Genomic DNA, 19,954 nt, shown 5'->3' with positions numbered 1-19,954 from the left:
GAGCGAGCGGTGTACCACTATTCCCAGCAGACACAGAACAGTAAACAGAATGCTATATAGTGTGGCTGAGCGAGCGGTGTACCACTATTCCCAGCAGACACAGAACAGTAAACAGAATGCTATATAGTGTGGCTGAGCGAGCGGTGTACCACTATTCCCAGCAGACACAGAACAGTGAACAGAATGCTATATAGTGTGGCTGAGCGAGCGGTGTACCACTATTCCCAGCAGACACAGAACAGTGAACAGAATGCTATATAGTGTGGCTGAGCGAGCGGTGTACCACTATTCCCAGCAGACACAGAACAGTGAACAGAATGCTATATAGTGTGGATGAGCGAGCGGTGTACCACTATTCCCAGCAGACACAGAACAGTAAACAGAATGCTATATAGTGTGGCTGAGCGAGCGGTGTACCACTATTCCCAGCAGACACAGAACAGTGAACAGAATGCTATATAGTGTGGCTGAGCGAGCGGTGTACCACTATTCCCAGCAGACACAGAGTGGCAGTAAACAGAATGCTATATAGTGTGGCTGAGCGAGGTACACAGAGTGGCAGTAAACAGAATGCTATATAGTGTGGCTGAGCAAGCGGTGTACTACTATTCCCAGCAGACACAGAGTGGCAGTAAACAGAATGCTATATAGTGTGGCTGAGCGAGGTACACAGAGTGGCAGTAAACAGAATGCTATATAGTGTGGCTGAGCAAGCGGTGTACTACTGTTCCCAGCAGTGACACAATGACAGGGGGGACCCTGGCTAGCGTGGCTGGAGCGCGAACTACCCTGCCTGCCTACCCAAAGCTAAACCCACAGACAAATGGCGGAGATATGACGTGGTTCGGGTATTTATTTACCCGAACCACGTGACAGTTCGGCCAATCAGAGCGCGTTCGGGTCCGAACCACGTGACCCGTTCGGCCAATCACAGCGCTAGCCGAACGTTCGGGGAACGTTCGGCCATGCGCTCTTAGTTCGGCCATATGGCCGAACGGTTTGGCCGAGCACCGTCAGGTGTTCGGCCGAACTCGAACATCACCCGAACAGGGTGATGTTCTGCAGAACCCGAACAGTGGCGAACACTGTTCGCCCAACACTATCCAGCATATCAGTATCACTTCAGCTCCGTAAATGTTACATATGAACCTCAAGTACAACACTCACCAGTATTCTCGGCTGCACCTGATGCCCCCTCTACAGATTCAGGGATGTCATCTTGGCCTTGACGGTATTCGGCCGCTGAATCCACCGCACTCTCACCTACAAGAATGTATAATGTGAAAGAAGGTAAATATGCCATTCAGCCATGGGCATCCGCACGTATGGCAAATTGGGGCGGCTGCCTCCCCCTGGCCACCACCTGCCCCCCCCCTGGCCGAATCAGTGATGGCGCCCCTCGCTACCCCCCACTCGACTCAGCACAGTGAAGGGGGAGCAGCAGGCATAGCGGTGGAGAAGGGGGGACATCGCCCCCTTCCCTCACCTTGGGGCTCCCCCTTACTCGCTCCCACCCCCCCACCTCCATAATGCAGCAGCGGCCGCAGCACAGCAGAACACTTCCTCTATTCCCTGCTTGCAAGGAAGGCTCTGTGCGCAGCTGGTCTGGTCAGTGACGTCAGACCAGCAACTCACAGATCTCCCTCACGCAGGGGAATAGAGGAAGTGTTCTGATCTACTGCCTCCCGCCGTCGCCTGCCAGCCGCTGCATTATGGAGGGAGGACAGAGGAAGGGTGAGCCCCAAGGTGAGGGAAGGTGGGGGGGGACCTCCCCCTTCCCCACTACTGTCACAACTGGGGGGAGGTTCCTGTCACTAGCTGAACTGGGGGGGATCCCTGTCACTACCTGAACTGGGGGGTCCCTGTCACTAGCTGAACTGGGGGGTCCCTGTCACTAGCTGAACTGGGGGAGATCCCTGTTACTACCTGAACTGTGGGGGATCCCTGTCACTACCTGAACTGTGGGGGATCCCTGTCACTACCTGAACTGGGGGGGGGATCCCTGTCACTACCTGAACTGGGGGGGGGATCCCTGTCACTACCTGAACTGGGGGGGGGAGTCCCTGTCACTAGCTGAACTGGGAGGGGGGTCCCTGTCACTAGCTGAACTGGGAGGGGGGTCCCTGTCACTAGCTGAACTGGTGGGCTCCTGTCACTAGCTGAACTGTGGGGGTCCCTGTCACTAGCTGAACTGCTGAACTGGGGGGGGAGGGTCCCTGTCACTAGCTGAACTGGGGGAGGGGGGTCCCTGTCACTAGCTGTCACCTTGATGGGGGAGGGCTCATGATTGCTGAATTTGTCTTGTTGGGGGTCACATGATTGCTAACTGTGAGACTATGGAAAAAGCTGAATCATCATCATATGAGACAATAGCATTTAACCTACTTTTTCAGCTTTTTACAACAGAAAATTAAACTGGGAGGTTCTAAAAAATGAATACATTTTTCAAGAGTAGGATGGATGAAATTGTTTATCTTCACAGTTTATTTTCAACTTAGATTTTCCATAATGTAACATGTTCATGTACGAGTTAAACCGTTTGTATTTAGTTTAAATTGCTGTTGGCAATTTGCGATAGATAATTGACTTTTGGGTTGCAGTTTGGGCACTTGACCTCCAAAAGGTTCACCACCACTGTCCTAATCTAATGTCCCACCATTGCTAAGTTCATGTAAACTTGTCTTCACCCATGGCCACACCCACATTCTGGTCCATGACCACACCCATTTTTCTGCACGACGCACATAGCGCGCCACATGACGTACCCCTATTTTTTGGCATGCTTTGCGCGCCACACTACGCCCCCCCCCCCCCTTTTGCCCCCCCCCCCCTGGAAAATTTTCTACAGACGCCCATGCATCCAGCATATCAGTATCACGTCAGCTCCCTAAATGTTACATATGACTCAAGTACAACATTCATCAGTATATTCTGCTGCACCTGATGCCCCCTCTACGGATTCAGGGATGTCATCTTGGCTTTGAAGGTATTCGGCCGCTGAATCCCCCGCACTCTCACCTACAAGAATGTATAATGTGAAAGAAGGTAAATATGCCATCCAGAGCATCACACACACTTCACATTCCTTAGCTGCAAATGTCCTCATTTCCACACAAAAAAAAATAAAAAAAAACCAAAACCCTGTAGTTGCCGCTACATCGGATTCACCCTCCGCTAAGTGGGTGGTGGCATGCCTGTGTTCCACAAAGGCCCCAGTGGACCCAGACGCACCCTCACCTACAGGAATATATAATGAGAAGAGTGTAAATTAATAACACCAGTGTTCACATAACCATAGTAAAAGATGTGTTACAGTTCTTTTGCCATTACAACTACAACAGCTTCATCAATTACCTCCTTCCGAAGCTGATGAGGTTTGCGGCAAGTCCACATCATAACCCCCGGGGATGCCATGAAGGGCGCTGGTCCTAAGTGCTCCAGCAACTCCTCATATTCCGTCAAAAACAGCAACGCAGGTGGACCACCACCTGTACCAGTGCTATGAATAATAATGCCACATACGATTACACATACATTCTAACATTACCACAAAAAATGGTTGATTGCAAGTAAAAAAAAAAGAAATAACAAACAATACCCGTTGTCTCACTGTCATACTGATCCAATCTCATACATACTACACACCAGAAAAATGGCGCCTTCATTTTCATTGACATTTCAGTGGCAGATCGATCTTTTGCAACATGTTGGGAATTGTGTATCTACCCATCTATCTGCCTATCAATTAAGCATTGTTGTACTCACCACAAGAGATCCAGAAGACAATGCACCACAGATAATGAACACTCTACCAGTACTTTACAGACAATAATATCAAAAATTTTATGCCGGGCATACACGGCGAGGGAGGATTATCAATTGAGCATGATGGCTCGATTGATAATCTCTGGCGTGTGCCATACCCTGCCGGATTGATACTGCTCTCGATACTGGCGAGGAGGACAATGGGGAGACACAAGCGGCTAATTAGCCACTCCCACGGGGACGAGCGGCAATTGATCCGGCCACACGAGTGGGAATGCGCCGGCATCGAGCGGCGCCCTCAATTCAGCTCATAAAACGTGCCGTGTATGCCCGGCATAACAGAGCATGTAACAAAAATGTCAGTGCAATTTGTATGTTGTGTACTAGGCATTACACATTTGAATCCACTGGGCAGGAGCAAACATGAAAATCAGGTGTTCGGACTGAAGACAATGATTAACTGCATGCTGATTTCTTGTGTGTGATTCAGACAGTACTGCAGAAGTCATCTAAATGGTATTGTTGAAATACAGTTGTGGTTGCTTTACACCACAAACAAGCATGTATGTGTGTCCACTTGTCTGATGCAACAATCATTTAGGAAACATGTTTGTCATGCATGTTTGATTTGGGTCTATGGCTAAACACATTACACCATGATAGGCAAGCAATTGCTATTGTTTAAAGACCAAGAAATATGGCCGCATCCATACCCCTCTTGCTTCATTTGCCCTTTAAAAGGGAGCATCTATATCACTGTCAGTGTATGTTTGCAATCCATGTAAAGGTGACCTGAAGTGAGAGTGATATGGAGGCTGACATATGTATATGGTTTTAAAAAATGCAAGTTGACTGGGTATTCTTCAGAACTTTTTGGCTGCAGTACTATCTGAATCACACCAGGAGAAAGCATGCAGCCACTCAACACAGGAAAGCATTAAAAAAGGTGAAAACAATTAACATTATGCTTGTTCAGGGTGTAAATCAACAAGCATACAAGCCATAGGATCACAAGGACTACCTGGCAACTGGCATTAAGTAATAACTAACACCCCCCCCCCCCCCAAAAAAAACAAAAAAAAACAAATACAATTGCAGATGCAGTTGTTGCCTAATATAAGTACCCACATCACTCCAACTTCAGTTGTGCATTATAATACTTTTGCTAATGCATATGTGAATATGATTACATTGTGTAATATAAATATACAAACTTACGCATATTGTCGTAACCGGCTGAGCTTCTGCCGCAACCTTCTTTTGATGTCAGTAAAGTGCTTACGGCATTGCTCTGCTGATTGCTGCTCATGTGCCACATCCCGCACAGCATCTCGAATTATCGCCCAGTATGCTTTTTTGGACTGCATATCAGTCTTCCCAGACCGCTCACCATACAGCTCTGCATAATGGGGGACCACCTCCTGCACAAGCACCAGATTCTCCCCCTCTGAGAACCTTAGGGCCCTTACCCAGGATTGTCTGGTGCTTTTCCGCTGTGACGTCCTGTGGCTGCCTGATGTATGAGGCTGAGGGCTGGGACTGTGCTGGCGGTGACTGGCAGGTGGAGGATTCCAGCTGGGGATGCGGCGTCGGGGACTCCGACTGCGGCCACCGCCATGAGCCTGGCCAGCGCTCTAAATGCGGCCACTACGCCCATGTGCAGGGAGACTCGGGGTTAATGGCCGAGTGGCATGCACTCTCCCACTCCTCCGCAATTCCTTGCTCCTGTCTCTCTCCATCTCTACCCACAACCCCCCCCCCCATCTCTAACCTTTTATACTCACATTAAACAACACAATTGCAAACAGCAGGTAAATTCACTACACCTTGGCGCGTAATGATTTGTGTGCGCAAACTATTGACACTGAAAGTTAATTGTCAAATTCCATCTACTTAATGCGCGAAGCGCCATAGTTACCGCGCGAGACGCGTCTGCGTGCGAAGCGTAGCGCCGGGGGAGCGCAAACATTTTGCGCGCGAAAAACTGCACGCACTACGATTGCGCAGATCTGCTTATTGCGTGATTTTGTGCGCGCAAACACCTAGCGCAGGATAACTGAGTTATCACTTTTTAGTGAATCAAGCCCTTCTGGTCTTCTGTGTTATGGTCAGACGAAACAAAAATTCAAATGTTTGGTGACAATGATGCCTCCTTCATTTGGCGTAACAAAAGAGAATCCTTCAACCCTAAGAACACCATCCCCACTGTCAAACATGGTGGTGGGAACCTAATGCTTTGGGGTGTTTTTTCAGCCAATGGACCAGGGAACCTAATCATGTAAATGGCACCATGAAAACAACAAAAACAAACAATGCATGAGAATTCTCAAAGACAACATCAGGCAGTCTGCATAGAAACTTGACCTTGGGCACCAGTGGACATTTCAGCATGGCAATGACCCAAAACACACAGCAAAAGTGGTGAAGAGATGGTTAGCAGACAACAACATTAACCACTTCCCGACCGCCGTATTGACAATTGGCGGCCGGGAAGTGGACCCCGCAAGGACCTATTGACAAATTGCGGCGGTCCTTGTAGGGGCATGGGCGGAGCCGGCGCCTGTCTCCGCTCACCCGCCGCAACATCCCGCCGGGCATACGGAAGCGCCGGCGGGATGTTAACCCGACGATCGCCGCATAAAAAGTGTATAATACACTTTGTAATGTTTACAAAGTGTATTATACAGGCTGCCTCCTGCCCTGGTGGTCCCAGTGTCTGAGGGACCACCAGGGCAGGCTGCAGCCACCCTATGTCGCACCCAAGCACACTGATTTCTCCCCCCCCTGCCCCAGATCGCCCACAGCACCCCTCAGACCCCCCCTGCCCGCCCCCAGACCCCTTGCACCCAATCACCCCCCTAATCACCCATCAATCACTCCCTGTCACTATCTGTCAACGCTATTTTTTTTACCCCCCCCCCCCCTGCCCCTCCTGATCACCCCCCACCCCTCAGATTCTCCCCAGACCCCCCCCCCCCCTAGACCCCCCCTGTGTACTGTATGCATCTATCCCCCCTGATCACCTGTCAATCACCCATCAACCACCCCCTGTCACTGCCACCCATCAATCAGCCCCTAACCTGCCCCTTGCGGGCAATCTGATCACCCACCCACACCAATAGATCGCCCGCAGATCCGACATCAGATCACCACCCAAGCGCAGTGTTTACATCTATTCTCTCCTCTAAACACCCACTAATTACCCATCAATCACCCCCTACCACCACCTGTCACTGTTACCCATCAGATCAGACCCTAATCTGCCCCTTGCGGGCACCCAATCACCCGCCTACACGCTCAGATTTCCCTCAGACCCCCCCTTATCAATTCGCCAGGGCATTATTTACATCTGTCCTTCCCTGTAATAACCCACTGATCACCCATCAATTACCCCCTGTCACTGCCACCCATCAATCACCCCCTGTCACTGCCACCCATCAATCAGCCCCTAACCTGCCCCTTGCGGGCAATCTGATCACCCACACCAATAGATCGCCCGCAGATCCGACATCAGATCACCTCCCAAGTGCAGTGTTTACATCTGTTCTCTCCTCCAAACACCCACTAATTACCCATCAATCACCCCCTGTCACTGCCACCCATCAGATTAGACCCCTATCTGCCCCTAGGGCACTCAATCACCCGCCCATACCCTCAGAACGCCCTCAGACCCCAGCCCTGATCACCTCGCCAGTGCATTGCTTGCATCTATTCCCCCCTCTAATCACACCTTGAGACACCCATCAATCACCTCCTGTCACCCCCTAGCACACCTACCCATCAGATCAGGCCCTAATTTGCCCCGTGTGGGCTCCTGATCACTCGGACAAACCCTCAGATCCCCCTCAGACCCCCTTCCGATCACCTCCCCAGTGCATTGATTGCATCTATTTTCCCCTCTAACCACCCCCTGAGACACCCATCAATCACCTCCTGTCACCCCATAGCACTCCTATCCATCAGATCAGGCCCAATACAACCTGTCATCTAAAAGGCCACCCTGCTTATGACCGGTTCCACAAAATTCGCCCCCTCATAGACCACCTGTCATCAAAATTTTCAGATGCTTATACCCCTGAACAGTCATTTTGAGACATTTGGTTTCCAGACTACTCACGGTTTTAGGCCCGTAAAATGCCAGGGCGGTATAGGAACCCCACAAACTGACCCCATTTTAGAAAAAAGACACCCCAATGTATTCTGTTAAGTGTATGACGAGTTCATAGAAGATTTTATTTTTTGTCAAAAGTTAGCGGAAATTGATGTTTGTTTTTTTCACAAAGTGTCATTTTTCACTAACTTGTGACAAAAAATAAATTCGATGAACTCGCCATACACCTAACGGAATTCCTTGGGGTGTCTTCTTTCTAAAATGGGGTCACTTGTGGGGTTCCTATACTGCCCTGGCATTTTAGGGGCCCTAAACCGTGAGGAGTAGTCTAGAAAACAAATGCCTCAAAATGACCTGTGATTAGGACGTTGGGCCCCTTAGCGCACCTAGGCTGCAAAAAACCAAAATTAGCTTACCTGGTAATGCTGTTTTTAATAACCCTCCAGGACAGGTGCTACATATGAGATTAGGCCCCGCCCCCAACAGGAAACACAAAGAACTAGCTCTCTATAAGTTCCACCTCTAACCTCTACCTGCCAGTATGTTCCAATTAACTGTTCCGATAGACTATTCTACTTCACACATTATCTAAATATCCGCTTATAGCTTAAAACCTTTACATGATCACATGTTTAAACATACAGTTACTTTCATGCAACCATAAGTTTTAGGGTGGGTCACCTGTCCTGGAGGGTTATTAAAAACAGCATTACCAGGTAAGCTAATTTTGTTTTTTTCAAATAACCCTCCAGGACAGGTGCTACATATGAGATGATATGCAATAAATAACACTAACCTTAGGGAGGGATCACAGCCTGAAGAACTTTTCTTCCAAAAGTCTGTTCCTCTGCCGATAGTAGATCCAACCTGTAGTGTCTTACCGTCTTCCAGGTGGCCGCCTTGCAGATTTCGGTTGCCGTAGCTCCAGCTCTGTAAGCCCAGGAAGTTGCAACTGACCTAGCCGAGTGTGCTGTTACTTCTCTTGGACATGGAACTCCCTTAAAGGGACTCCGAGCAGTGCAGAAACTATGGAAAGATGCATATCATTTTAAAGCTCTCTTTCTCCTCTTTCTAATGATATATAAACCACCACCCTACGCCTTTTAGTTTTCGCTATTTTCGCGATTGAAATTGCCGCGGCCGCGATTTCAATAGCGAAAATAGAGAAAACTAAAAGGCGTAGGGTGACGATTTAGGGGTCGCCAGAAAGAGGAGAAAGAGAGCTTTAAAATGATATCCATCTTTCCATAGTTACATTGTATTACACCGGGCGACTTTTTATTCTGAATGGAGCTGCTGACTTTGAGAAAAAGTCGCCCTGTGTAATACAATGTAACTATGGAAAGATGGATATCATTTTAAAGCTCTCTTTATCCTCTTTCTGACGACCCCTAAATCGTCACCCTACGCCTTTTAGTTTTCTCCATTTTCGCTATTGAAATTGCGGCCGCAGCAATTTCAATCGCGAAAATCGTGAAAACTAAAAGGCGTAGGGCGGTGGTTTATATATCATTGGAAAGAGGAGAAAGAGAGCTTTAAAATGATATGCATCTTTCCATAGTTTCCGCACTGCTCGGAGTCCCTTTAAGTCTATATGCTTCATTAATGCAGGATTTGATCCATCTTGCTATAGAGGCCTTAGCCATGCTTTTACCCTTTGCTGCTCCAGAAAAATTCACAAATAATGCCGTAGATTTTCTAAACTCTTTTACTCTGTCTAAATAAAATAGTAAACATCTTCTGACGTCTAGCTTATGCCATTTAATCTCCCTTGGATCCGTTGCGTTTTTGCAAAAGGAAGGCAATACAATCTCTTGCATCCTATTGGACAGGGTAGCAACCTTTGGCAAGCATTCACTCGTCGTCTTCAGGACTACCCTATCATGAAAAATTAAACAAAATGGTTCAACCGAACTTAGAGCTTCCAGCTCACTTATCCTCCTTGCTGAGGTGACTGCTACCAAAAAAATTGTTTTCATTGTTAATAATCGTAATGTAATTTCACTTAATGGCTCAAAGTCCTCACTCATTAAGGCGTTTAGAACTAAAGTTAAATCCCATCTTGGGTATGAACATTTTATTACAGGCCTAGAACGTTCTACCGACTTCAGAAACCTAATAACTAGGGGTTCCAAGGCTAACCGCCTATTAAGAACTTAATGCCAGCTTTTTGTCAATTCCATCCTGCAGAAATTCTAATACTGAAGCTAGTCTGTTGGATTTCAGACCTGATTGCTCTTTCCAATTACAAAAGGTCTTCCAATACTTTAAGTAGATTGCTCTTGTAACGCTCTTCCTACTGTTCAATATCGTTTGTCACTCTGTCAGATAATCCTCTTCTTCTTAAGATTTGCCCCTCAGAAACCATGCTGTCAGCTGAAGATTGGGAATCTGAGTCCACTCGCCTTCTTTGAGGAGGCTGTGCCTGTCTCTCAATTGGATCGGTTTGTCCACCAAAATCGATTTTATCATTGGGAACCAGACTCGTTTTGGCCAATTGGGTGCAATCAGTATCATATACATTGCAGTTGATCTTAGCTTCTGTAATACTATTGATAATAGAGGGATTGGCGGGAAGGCATAAGCGATCTGAAAATCCCATGTCTGAGCCAAGGCATCTACTCCTAAAGCTCCTCTTGGATCTAGGGAAAAAAACTGGTCGCAGTGTGTGTTCTCCCAGTTGGCAAAGAGATCTACTTGAGGATAACCCCACTTCTGTGTCAGCTCCCTGAATACCTTTGGGTTTAGACTTAGCTCTGAATTTGACAGTCTTTTCCTGCTTAACAAATCCGCCATGGTATTCAGTGAACCCTTGAGATGTACTGCCGAAATTGACTGAAGGTTCTGCTCTGCCCAATCTAATATCTGCAGTACTAGTCTTAGAAGCTGTTCTGACCTCGTACCTCCTTGCTTGTTTAAATACATCACCACTGTAATGTTGTCTGATCTGACCTGGAGATGGTGGCCTTTTATTTTGTCGACTGCTTGAATTAGTGCCTCCTTCACTGCTAGCAATTCTCGAAAGTTTGATGAGTGAGTCATTACTTCCTTTGACCAAGTACCCTGTAAATAAATGCCTTCTACATGAGCCCCCCAACCTATGAGGCTGGCATCTGTCGTTAACACCCTTGTTATCGGATATCTCCATAAACGACCCTGTATCAGATTGTCCTCCTGGGTCCACCAATCCAGGCTCTGCTTTATCTCTGCTGGCATACAAAGAGTCTGATCTATGGCTGATTGAACTCCTCTCCAATTCTGCAGAAGCCATTGCTGTATATGTCTTATGTGCTTCAGCGCCCAGTATACTGACGGAGCTGTGGAGGTTAAAAACCCTATCAGCTTCATTACTTGTCTCACTGTTGTAACTGTTTCTTTCTGATATTGCTGTACCATTGTCTGGAGCTTTACTATCTTGTCCTGAGGAAGATATAATTTTTGTGACACCGAATCTATCCTGAACCCCAGGAATTGAATCTCTTGTGTTGGAATCAGGTATGACTTTTGAAAATTCACTAGCCATCCTGTCTGCTCTAAGAGTTCTATCACCATCCCCTTGTGCCTCTCCAGATTTTGTATACTGTCGGCTAGCACTAACAAATTGTCCAAATATGGGATTACGAGAATGCCCTTCAAATGTAGAGCCCCTACAATTTCTGCCATTACCTTTGTAAAAATTCTGGGTGCTGAAGAGATTCCGAATGGGAGACCGCAAAATTGAAAATGTTCTAGACCTGAACTCGTCTTTATGCTGAACCGAACGAAAACTTGAGATTCTTTTCTTATTGGGATATGCCAATAAGCATCTGTTAGATCGATATTGATCATAAAACAATCTGGGAATAGCAGGTTTTGCATCGTAAATACTGTCTCCATTCGGAATCTCTCGTACTTTATATACGGATTCAGAGGTTTGAGGTTTAATATCAACCGATATTTCCCCGTGGGCTTTTTTACCAAAAAGACTCTGGAGTAAAATCCCTGTTCTTCCTGATCGAGTGGAACTCTGCAGACAACGTCTCGTGCGAGCATATCCTGCACTATTTTTAACATAGCTCTTCTTTCCTCTGGCACTCTTGGGGCCTGAGTAACTATAAATCGATTGGGAGGAGGTATTGAAAATTGGATCTTGTATCCATTTTCTACTAGATCTAAGATAAATCTGTTTTTTGTCATCTCTTTCCAACCTAGCAGGAATGTTTTTAACCTTCCTCCCACCTTGTTGGCGTCATGGTCTGTCTTTATTCTCAGTTGATCTGAACAATGGATTTCTCTTGGTAAAACCTCTATTGCCTGCCCAAGGCTTACGCTTCTGCTGTTCTCTACCCTGTGCCTGTCTTTTACGAAAAAACGGCTTCTTTTTTGGCTCAAAAACTTTCTTTTTTGGAAAAGTTGTCTTTTTGCTGGCTGTACGCTCTAACACCTCCTGGAGCTGTGGGCCAAACAAATCCCCTGAGAAGGGAAGACTACATGCCCTGGCTTTTGATGTCTGACTCCCATCCCACGTTTTTAACCACAAATTCCTACGTGCATTGTTTATTAGTGCCGTGGATTTTGCTGTTACTCTTAAGGATTCTGAGGCTGCATCAATCACATAGTCATTACCACCCTCAACTACCTCAATGGCTTCAAGAATATCTTTCTTAGGTGCATCTTCGTCAACCAACTTTTTAATTCTCTCCAACCATGCGGACATAGTGCGAGATACACAAGTTGTTGCAGCGGCTGGTTTGAAGTTGGTCGCACAGGCTGACCAAGCCTTTTTAAGTGAAAATTCAATTCTCTTATCCCCTGGATCTTTAAGCCGACCAAAATCCTCGGAAGCTAACTCATTATCTTTCTCGACTTGGCTAAAAGCTGCGTCAAGCTTGGGACATGACTCCCATAACTTAGCATCCTCTTCTGCGAACGGAAAACGTCTCTTAAATCCCTTCGAAATAAATAATCTCTTTTCAGGATCTTTCCATTGTAATGTAATTAAATTCTTCATTGAATTATGTAAAGGAAAACAAAGTTGTTCTGATGGTTCCATACCCATATACAATTTGTCATGCAAAGATTTCTCTGACGTCTTTTTCTGCGGTATATCTAGGGTTGAGTAAATTGCCTTAAGCAGCTCCTCTGTCTCTTCTGAAGCAAATTTAAACTTAGATGCCTTATTTGCATATTCAGTCTCCTCATGTTCAGATAATTCCTCCGAAGACCCAGAGTCTGGTTCACCCGTCTCATGGTGACTCTCTTGCTCTTCTTCTGACGAATAAATTATTCTAGGGGATTTACTTGTGGCCTTTTTGGGTTTAACTACCTGCTCCGACTGCCGTCCCTGTGCAGAGGTGGTGGGTAGACTTTCTCTAAAGGCCTTAAAGGTCTCTACCATTTCTTGGCGCATTGTAAACATAAAGTCTTTACAAGAGGCTGTATTATCTTCATTAATGATACTTGAAATACATTTCTGACAGGATGCTTTTGGCCAGTGCAATTGTAAGGGCTTATTACAGAGAATGCAACTCCTGGGCCTATCAGAGTTATCAGACTCCATAGCATCCTAAAGAAAACATACAAAATAACACAATCAATATGTTATTATACTAACCCTCCTATATATCAACAACATAACTGAGTGATAGGAGAGAGCCTGGATCATTCCCCCTTAGGGTCCCTAAGCAGGCTGGGATAATAGCCTGAATAATGCCAATATGCACTAGGACAATTGTACTGAATAGCAATCCCAGCATACATTCTAAGCATATAAGTAATCTGATAACATCCGATGAGCATATAACAATGTAACTAGATGTCTTAGCTGGTTATCATAAACCCCAATATACATTAGGATAATTGTACTGAATAGCAATCCCCTAATGCCCATCACTTATTCTAAGTGTTTAAGCCAACATCCTGAGATCATACAACAATGTAACTGGAAGTTCAGCTGCTTATCATAAAACCAATATGCACTAGGCCCTTAATGCCAATCCATCATTCTAAGCATATAAGAAAAATCTGCTAACATCCCCATATAACAATATAATTAGATGTTTAGCCCAGATAATCAGACCTCTGAGATCAGACTGCGGTATAAGTTAAGAAATAACCATTAACTTTCACCCCTTCAGCAGACCTCAATCAAACAGCGGCCTATACAAACATCAGACCTCGCAGATCAGACGGGCGAATGTCCTCCGACATTGCCTCCACTTACCTGATCTGCCGTCTTCTGTTTCACGTCCATCTCCTCTGACAACACCACCGCATGTGGGGATGGACGCAGCAGCCTCTAAGCAGGCGCCCAAACCGGAACCGGAAATGACGTCACCGGACGTGACGTCACAGTAAGGGCGGAAGTTCAGCATAGCCAGCGTTACTGCCCTTTCCTCCGCCTGGACACGCTGCCACGGTCCCCGCACACTCCAGAAGCCACCATTCCGCCTCCGCATGGTGCCAGCCTCCTCCGTCGGGCGTATGGCCTCCGCCTTAGCTGCCTCCGCTGCCGCTCCCCTGGTCACCGCTGCACCTGTCGGTCATCCCAAGAGAATCCACCACCCGGTGGATAAAGGTAGACCCACAACTCCACCTGGACAGGGCTACCCTTACACTAGTTCTCGATGGCCTCAGCACTGCCTGGCTGCTGACCACCCTTCCTAGCCAGAGAGCTAGGTGTTCCCCGGAACAGGAAACACAAAGAACTGGCAGGTAGAGGTTAGAGGTGGGACTTATAGAGAGCTAGTTCTTTGTGTTTCCTGTTGGGCCTAATCTCATATGTAGCACCTGTCCTGGAGGGTTATTTGAAAAAAAAAGTGTCACACATGTGGTATCGCCGTACTCAGAAGAAGTAGTATAATGTGTTTTGGGGTGTATTTTTACACATACCCATGCTGGGTGGGAGAAATCTCTCTGTAAATGGACAATTGTGTGTAAAAAAATCAAACAATTGTCATTTACAGAGATATTTCTCCTACCCAGCATGGGTATGTGTAAAAATACACCCCAAAACACATTATACTACTTCTCCTGAGTACAGCGGTACCACATATGTGGCACTTTTTTACCCCCTAAGTACGCTAAGGGGCCCAAAGTCCAAAGAGTACCTTTAGGATTTCACAGGTCATTTTACGACATTTGGTTTCAAGACTACTCCTCACGGTTTAGGGCCCCTAAAATGCCAGAGCAGTATAAGAACCCCACAAATGACCCCATTCTAGAAAGAAGACACCCAAACATATTCCGTTAGGAGTATGGTGAGTTCATAGAAGATATATTTTTTGTCACAAGTTAGCGGAAAATGACACTTTGTGAAAAAAAAAACAATTAAAATCAATTTCCGCTAACATGTGACAAAAATAAATTCTATGAACTCACCATACACCTAACGGAATACCTTGGGGTGTCTTCTTTCTAAAATGGGGTCATTAGTGGGGTTCCTATACTGCCCTGGCATTTTAGGGGCCCTAAACCGTGAGGAGTAGTCTTGAAACAAAAAATGACCTGTGAAATCCTAAATGTACTCATTGGACTTTGGGCCCCTTAGCGCAGTTAGGGTGCAAAAAAGTGCCACACATGCGGTATCGTCGTACTCAGGAGAAGTAGTATAATGTGTTTTGGGGTGTATTTTTACACATACCCATGCTGAGTGGGAGAAAGATCTCTGTAAATGGACAATTGTGTTTAAAAAAAATTAAAAAAAATTGTCATTTACAGAGATATTTCTCCCACCCAGCATCGGTATGTGTAAAAATACACCCCAAAACACGTTATACTACTTCTCCTGAGTAGGGCAATACCACATGTGTGGCACTTTTTTGCAGCCTAACTGCGCTAAGGGGCCCAAAGTCCAATGAGCACCTTTAGGCTTTACAGGGGTGCTTACAAATTAGCACCCCCCCCCAAAATGCGAGGACAGTAAATACACCCCACAAATGACCCCATTTTGGAAAGTAGACACTTCAAGGTATTCAGAGAGGGGCATGGTGAGTCCTTGGCAGATTTCATTTTTTTTTTTTTTGTCGCAAGTTAGAAGAAATGGAAACTTTTTTTTTTGTCACAAAGTGTCGTTTTCCGCTTACTTGTGACAAAAATTAATATCTTCTATGAACTCACTATGCCTCTCAGTGAATACTTTGGGATGTCTTCTTTCCAAAATGGGGTCATTTGGGGGGTATTTATACTATCCTGGAATTCTAGCCCCTCATGAAACATGTCAGGTGGTCAGAAAAGTCATAGATGCTTGAAAATGGGAAAATTCACTTTTTGCACCATAGTTTGTAAACGCTATAACTTTTACCCAAACCAATAAATATACACTGAATGTTTTTTTTTTTAATCAAAAACATGTTTGTCCACATTTTTCTCGCTGCATGTATACAGAAATTTTACTTTATTTGAAAAATGTCAGCACAGAAAGTTAAAAAAATAATTTTTTTGCCAAAATTTATGTCTTTTTTGATGAATATAATAAAAAGTAAAAATCGCAGGAGCAATCAAATAGCACCAAAAGAAAGCTTTATTAGTGACAAGAAAAGGAGTCAAAATTCATTTAGGTGGTAGGTTGTATGAGCGAGCAATAAACCGTGAAAGCTGCAGTGGTCTGAATGGAAAAAAAGTGGCCGGTCCTTAAGGGTAAAGTCCACGGTCCACAAGTGGTTAACGTTTTGAAAAGGCCCTTAACTTGAATCTAATTGAGAATCTGTGGAGGGAGCTAAAGATCAGGGTGATGGCAAGAAGACCCTCCAACTTGAATGATTTGGAGCTTATTGCTAAAGATGAATGGGCAAAAATACCTGTGGAGACATGCAAAAGCTGGTCTGCAATTATAGGAAGCGATTGATCGCTATAATGGCCAATGGAGGTTTTTCTATTGATTATTGAGAAGGGTATGAATAATTGTGGACTGGACACTTTTTGCTCAAATGTAAATAAAAATGACACACACAAATCTTCTTGCTTTTACTGATGGCTGACATAGTACGATACTCTACAGTCTATATCAGTGTCACCGGCCTTCAGAGAGCAAACCCAGGCCTGGGTTTGTGTGACTTACCTTAGAAATATGAGGAGGAATTTGAAAGCCAGGTGGACGAAATCAGGCAAGGAGTATTTATCCTGTATAATTTCCAGCAGTAACTCCAACATCCACCCTGCAAGACAAAGCAGGACTGCTATCACTGCACTGAGCCAGGAGAGAGATGAGAGCTCTGGAGCCTCCTAGTGGTAAAACCTGAGTAATGCACCTATCAGCACACTGCTATGCAGGGCTTTGGACAAGCAAAACTCCCAACTCAGATTTCTTTATCCACAGCATGTCCAACCTCCTCCAATTAAATATACATACAGGAAATAAATGGTACATATACATTTCCTACCATGCAAGGCGTGTCATCCCTGCCAGTGTGAATTCCCCAGATAATATACAACCCTCACAAATGGAAGGCTGTAGATGGGTCATTGGTTAATGAGATGCAAATAAAACTGAGATTATGCAGAATTATGCAAATATATGCCATGTCACGAGGACAGGTGTGAGAAACATTGGTTTACAATAGTATTTACAGATTATTTAGTCAGCGTTTGCCCATTGTAAAATCTTTCCTCTCCCTGATTAACATTCTGAAATGTATCACTGGTGGTGACGTGTTTAGTTCTACCAGGTGATCTGTGTGGAATGTTCATTACTGAGAGTTCTATGCACAGAGTGAAATACTGCTTGCTCTACAGTTGGAAAAAGCAGTTCTTTCCCACAATGCAATGAGGTTCTCAGAGAGAAAACTGTCAAGACCATGGACATGACATTACACTGTGGGAGGGGTTTCACTACAATATCAGCCATACAGACTCCCCTGATGATCTATTAGAGAAAAGGTAAAGATTTCTCATGGGAATGGGGGTATCGGCTACTGACTGGAATGGAGTTTATTCCTTGGTTAATGACAAGACAATATACTGTGTACAGCTCTGCGTAAAGTGTCGGAGCTATACAAATACTAAATAGTAATAATAAAAACTTTATAACTGAATGGGTTTACTTTTGATTACATACAAATTATAATAGGCATCAGAGTCAGAAATTGGTTCGAAATTTAAACACCATTACCCTGATCTGAACCCATGACTCTGATCTGAACCCATGACTCGGTAGCCATGATCCTGATCTGAACCCATGACTCGGTAGCCATGATCCTGATCTGAACCCATGACTCGGTAGCCATGATCCTGATCTGAACCCATGACTCGGTAGCCATGATCCTGATCTGAACCCATGACTCGGTAGCCATGATCCTGATCTGAACCCATGACTCGGTAGCCATGATCCTGATCTGAACCCATGACTCGGTAGCCATGATCCTGATCTGAACCCATGACTCGGTAGCCATGATCCTGATCTGAACCCATGACTCGGTAGCCATGATCCTGATCTGAACCCATGACTCGGTAGCCATGATCCTGATCTGAACCCATGACTCGGTAGCCATGATCCTGATCTGAACCCATGACTCGGTAGCCATGATCCTGATCTGAACCCATGACTCGGTAGCCATGATCCTGATCTGAACCCATGACTCGGTAGCCATGATCCTGATCTGAACCCATGACTCGGTAGCCATGATCCTGATCTGAACCCATGACTCGGTAGCCATGATCCTGATCTGAACCCATGACTCGGTAGCCATGATCCTGATCTGAACCCATGACTCGGTAGCCATGATCCTGATCTGAACCCATGACTCGGTAGCCATGATCCTGATCTGAACCCATGACTCGGTAGCCATGATCCTGATCTGAACCCATGACTCAGTAGCCATGATCCTGATCTGAACCCATGACTCTGGAGCCACACCCCTGATCTGAACCCACGACTTGACGGCATGACTGATCTGAGCCACTGACTGGAGTCCTGACCCTGTTCTGACACCATGAACCTGATCTGAAGCAATGACTCTGTAGCAATGACCCTGATCTGAACCTATCACTTTGAAGCCATGATCATGATATAGCAGCCCAGACAGGTTCACAAAGTGATCTGTTTACAAAGTGAAGTGTCAACTGGCTCCACACTGTTATTAACATTAGCAACATTGCTCTGCGGCCTGGAGGTGCCTTGCTGGCCCTGACTCTATTGTCTATGGTTATGAAAATAGCTTACCTAGATGTGAATCCAGAGGGTGAGGCTGCTCCTGATAATTGTCCATAATAACTACAATGAAAGAAGAGAGGATGGTAAGACTCAGACAAGGGATATAAAGGCTTCTTGTCTCCTACCCCTGCCTAATACCCAAGTGCAGAGTTCAATCTTTTACCCCAGCAATCCCCCTTAACCTCAACCCCCAAACAGATTCTGGATCAGCAGGACTAACTATGTCCCGCAGTCACACACACATGGATCTAGTGATTTGCAGTCTGGTTCGCTCACCTTTAAACCTCTGTGCGCACACCTCTGCTCACCAGCTCCATACAGAACATCTGCAGGTTGACAATCAGGTCTCGCGTCTGTTTGCTCTCCGTAAAAGATCCCAAGTTGTTACCGCTCAATACAATCTCCGGGCTGCCATCTTCCTCTCGCTCAGCACGGTCTGCCACCATGGTGATTCTGCACTAGACGCTCATGGCTCGCACCTAAACACACAGAACAGAGGCTTTCCTGAGCCACCATTATGTTGCTAGTTACAGCTGCATGACCTCTGTATGAGCACAGCACCATCGCAGGAATATATCCTCCTCTACATCACACATTGCAGAAGTCTAACCTGGCCAGGCAGATCTGGCTCCTGATTGGCTGCTATGGATGTCAGAATAATGCCAGCAGCTGCACTGTACAGAGGGGGCTATTCAGTTCCAAACACATCTGTGACGAATCAACGTTTATTCGTCCTAAAAAAGTAGTTAGAGCCTTATAAAATATTCCCTGTCGCCACTATTAAAAGTGACAGCAGAGGGAAAGGCTTGGTTTATAGGAAGATCAGGGGACCCAGGGGTTAACAGTCCCTCTCCCTGGTCAAATGCTAACAAACACTGGAAATACATTGCTTCTCCCATCCAAGGGTGGAATTTGTCACCTAGCCTTGCTGGGTAGTTATATAGCTCATC

At 45.7% G+C, this 19,954-nt stretch overlaps 1 long non-coding RNA gene across 1 annotated transcript; it reads right to left on the bottom strand.

Annotated features, from left to right (window-relative positions):
- Window positions 1–1,171: 1,171 nt before the first annotated feature.
- LOC137541806 (uncharacterized) lies at window positions 1,172–19,476 on the bottom strand. Its single transcript, XR_011025277.1, has 5 exons — window positions 19,281–19,476; window positions 19,014–19,064; window positions 16,914–17,010; window positions 2,941–3,018; window positions 1,172–1,263 (listed from the first exon to the last, which is right to left on the bottom strand). It is a non-coding gene; the product is annotated as an uncharacterized lncRNA (long non-coding RNA).
- Between the last annotated feature and the right edge of the window lie 478 nt (window positions 19,477–19,954).

This window comes from Hyperolius riggenbachi, chromosome 12 (assembly GCF_040937935.1).
Source record: "Hyperolius riggenbachi isolate aHypRig1 chromosome 12, aHypRig1.pri, whole genome shotgun sequence".
NCBI lineage: Eukaryota > Metazoa > Chordata > Amphibia > Anura > Hyperoliidae > Hyperolius > Hyperolius riggenbachi.
The sequence above is the reverse complement of the archived record's forward strand: the minus strand, read 5'-3'. Positions and strand labels throughout refer to the sequence as shown.